The sequence below is a fragment of the Scardinius erythrophthalmus genome (assembly GCF_964197995.2).
Source record: "Scardinius erythrophthalmus genome assembly, chromosome: 14".
In the NCBI taxonomy this organism is placed as follows: Eukaryota; Metazoa; Chordata; class Actinopteri; order Cypriniformes; family Leuciscidae; genus Scardinius; species Scardinius erythrophthalmus.
The window spans coordinates 3061123-3064779 of record NC_138234.1 but is presented as its reverse complement, the minus strand read 5'-3'; the positions used below and the strand labels follow the sequence as shown (position 1 = coordinate 3064779).

At 35.5% G+C, this 3657-nt stretch overlaps 1 long non-coding RNA gene across 2 annotated transcripts; it reads right to left on the bottom strand.

Moving 5' to 3' along the window:
- Window positions 1–515: 515 nt before the first annotated feature.
- On the bottom strand, window positions 516–3111 carry LOC308701616. 2 transcript variants are annotated; one of them, XR_014031478.1, is made up of 5 exons: window positions 2184–3111; window positions 1938–2002; window positions 1611–1666; window positions 1178–1258; window positions 516–741 (listed from the first exon to the last, which is right to left on the bottom strand). It is a non-coding gene; the product is annotated as an uncharacterized lncRNA (long non-coding RNA). The 2 variants fall into 2 exon arrangements; XR_014031479.1 differs by having other exon boundaries at window positions 1178–1218.
- Between the last annotated feature and the right edge of the window lie 546 nt (window positions 3112–3657).

The window sequence follows — 3657 nt, the reverse complement described above, 5'->3', positions numbered from 1 at the left end:
ATCCATGCAAAAGCAAAGGTCGGTGTAGTTTACAGGTGCATCTGTCCAGGCCAACGTCTGATGCCTTGATGCCTTCCGCTGGAACCTGAAATAAAAAAAATAGTACAGTTCAAAATCTATCATACATACATCTCATCTGGTATCACAAATTATCATTCCAGGTTCACTTTAAGATATGCTCAATATTAGTGCTGCACAATATTGAAAAATTTAGAGTTTATTTAGAGATATCAGCCGTATGGTTTAGTGCATGCGCTAACGGCTCCAGGTTTGTATCTGGTAAATTACCCCACTAATAATGCCCAGAATGGTACCAAACTACTACAGTAGTACAAATAGGTTCTGTACTCATTAAACGAGGCATTGGAAAGTTTGTAAGTACATCAGGAGTTTATTTAAATAACACTTGCCTGACGGCGAATGCTACTGCTGATGTTGACGTCACTTTATGAGTACAGAACCTATTTGTACTACTCATTTTCCCCGACATAGAGCAGACCGGCACACAACAAAAACTGCTGTTCGGATGTTCCCTTTTCTGATATTTTAGCCTTCGTGACATTTTAATTAAAACAGAAGTAAGAATTTTAGTGTAATAAGCAAAAATTAACAGTAAACTCAGAGATCACCTACCGCTGCAGATGTGTACGGAAGTGAAAAGCGGAAATGCTTAGACCTCTTTCCGGTTCAACCGCTGGGCGCTCCGCATAACCTCTATTGGGGGGATTTTGTAGAGTGAACCTGCATAGAAAATTACAATAGATAACAAGCATAGATAAATACAATAGAAGAAAAACACAGTTGAAATAAGCAGTGCATTATGTTTTTCAGTTAAATCTAACTTATCAGGTACAGAAATTGATTTATCAAAATGTAAAATAAGTCTTCAGTGCAAAAATAAAATAACTATAAAATTAATGTATCTTTGCTAAAGCTACAAGTCATTCTCTCTTTTGATGTTTGATCACCATTGGCGACACAAGCAGCTGCGGGTACGTTAGGCTGCTGTCCCTTTAAGACGAATGCGCAGAACTAATATAAATGACACGCATCCGTTTTCTTTCTGTTTAAAACACAAGACAAGAGGAAACTCGCCATTTTGACTTCATTTTGCGTGCACGTGTCTGTTTAAGCTAAAAAAAAAAAGTGAAAGAGAACTGAATTCGGCTAAACTCACCTTCTTCATCTACTGACTGTGGATGGCATCAAGGTCTTGTCCTGAAGAATACAGGGCCAAACAATAGGGATTTTATCTCATCTGGTAACAAGAGCAAAGCCATAACTTTAAGAACTCTAATGATATATTTACCCCCTGATATTGCATTGGGGATATCAATTCAAACATTTTTAAAGGCTAAGAGTATGAGCCACAGCTGCCCAAGATATCTAGGGGTTGCAAATTAGTCATGGCTATAAACCTGTATGCATGGCATCTACTTTGTATTTTTTATAAAGCAATGTTCTATGCATTTGTCCCTGTCAAATAAACATTAAATAAATAAATCTGTGAAAAATAACTGCCTAAAGTTGTCGACCCCCTGAACCGCATTTAAAAGTACAAAGAATTTCAGTATTGATCAATAAAAAAAAATAAAAAAATACATAAATACCTTTGAGTTGGACAGTATGTTGTCAGTCTCATTGGCCAACATAATTCAAAACAGACCTAAAGAAATAAAATAAAATATAGTAATCATCAGGATATCATGTTATCATAATAGTTAAATGAATTATTATAACTATGACCATTATAATATTGTATTAGTCGCCTATTATTTAGCTGATTATTTAGCTTACAGGCTTCTCAAGGACAATCTCACTGAAAAAACTTGGGGTTAATGATTTTAAAATGTGAGACTTATTTCAAAAGCATAAATCTTACAGACCCCAAACCTTTGGACAGCAGTGCACTGCATGTTTGAGGTGGTTTTGCTTACTAGTCATATGGTTCATAGAGATTTTCTTGGACAGGGAGTGCAGCAGGCCATCACAGCATGATGATCTAGGAACATAACATGCTGTTTGTCACAGAGCCAAAAATATTACATGTGATAGGTTTATTACAAGGAACCAAGCTAGAACAGAGGTGAAATGCAGAAAAGATAAATATATACAAATCTTAAGATAATATATTGTGAAATAAATGCATGTGGAATTATTATCATGATTAAACAATAACTCACCCCTTGTTGTAGAGTTTTATTTTTTCTCTCGCTATTCTGAAATCACATTTTAGCAATATTGGTAAGTAACGTCACTGATTAAGTTAACAATACAGTGCATTCTTTTTGGTTAGCCTAAATAAATTAGCTTACTTCCCATTGACAAATTACCAGCAAAACTATCAAAAACTGTTATCTACACTAAATATGTGTTTAAAAACCCAAACTTTCATAAATAAGACCTCAACTTAACGTAACTTAGGCCTAACGTTGTCTTTTGAAACCGGTTAGCTAGCGTAGATGCTAACGGACTTTTTCAAAGACATAAAATCATTTCTTTAAAATAAATATTTAACAGAAGCGTGTCAATTACACGTAAGAAATGTGTCAGGGGCGTTTGTGTGTATTATTTGTGAGATTTTGTTGTCTAAACTTACCTGAAAGCAGTGAAACCAACAGCGAGAGACGGGAGTTTTGTTGTTTGTCAGTTGTCGATGACGTTTCCATCTGCTCTCGCGCTGCGCACGTGCTCCAGTGTTTGATCACGCGCATGCGCATTAAAACACTTCAAAGTCATGCAGCATTTAAATAAACATATAGAATTAAAATATAACATAATTTAAAATATCATTAATAAAAAGTTATTGCGAATAGATCTGAACGTTGTTGGTTATCTTATAACCTTAGGGGACCGTACTGACGACGTTGTCAGTTGGTAATCTGCCTGTTAATAGTAGGCTAAGTGATATTAAAATAATAACCTGCAGAGAACGTTCCCAGAACGTTCTCTTTAGGTTATACAAATAAAACCTAAAACCTGCAAGGAAACGTTCTGGGAAGGTTCTCTTTAGGTTATAAAAATTAAACCTAAAAATAACCTGCAGGGAACGTTCTGGGAAGGTTCTCTTTAGGTTATTAAATAACAACCTGCAGGGAACGTTCCCAGAACGTTCTCTTTAGGTTATAAATTTAAACCTAAAAATAACCTACAGGGAACGTTCTGGGAACGTTCCCTTAAAGTTATAAAAATAGATCCTAAAAATAACCTACAGGGAATGTTCCCAGAACGTTCTCTTTAGGTTATAAATTTAAACCTAAAAATAACCTACAGGGAACGTTCTGGGAACGTTCCCTTAAAGTTATAAAAATATATCCAAAAAATAACCTACAGGGAATGTTCCCAGAACGTTCTCTTTAGGTTATAAATTTAAACCTAAAAATAACCTACAGGGAACGTTCTGGGAACGTTCCCTTAATGTTATAAACAAAGATCCTAAAAATAACCTACAGGGAACGTTCCCAGAACGTTCTTGTTTGGTTCCCAAAAAAATAACCAAATGGGAACCAAACGGGAACGTTAGGGGAACGTTCTGTGTTTGCTGGGTATATATTAACTTTTAATTATACTACAGGGCTGTTGAATGCTTGAATCTGATTGGTTGGCGAACGATCTAAGGTGTGCATTATTTTCAGGGAAACGCACAGCTAAAGTAGT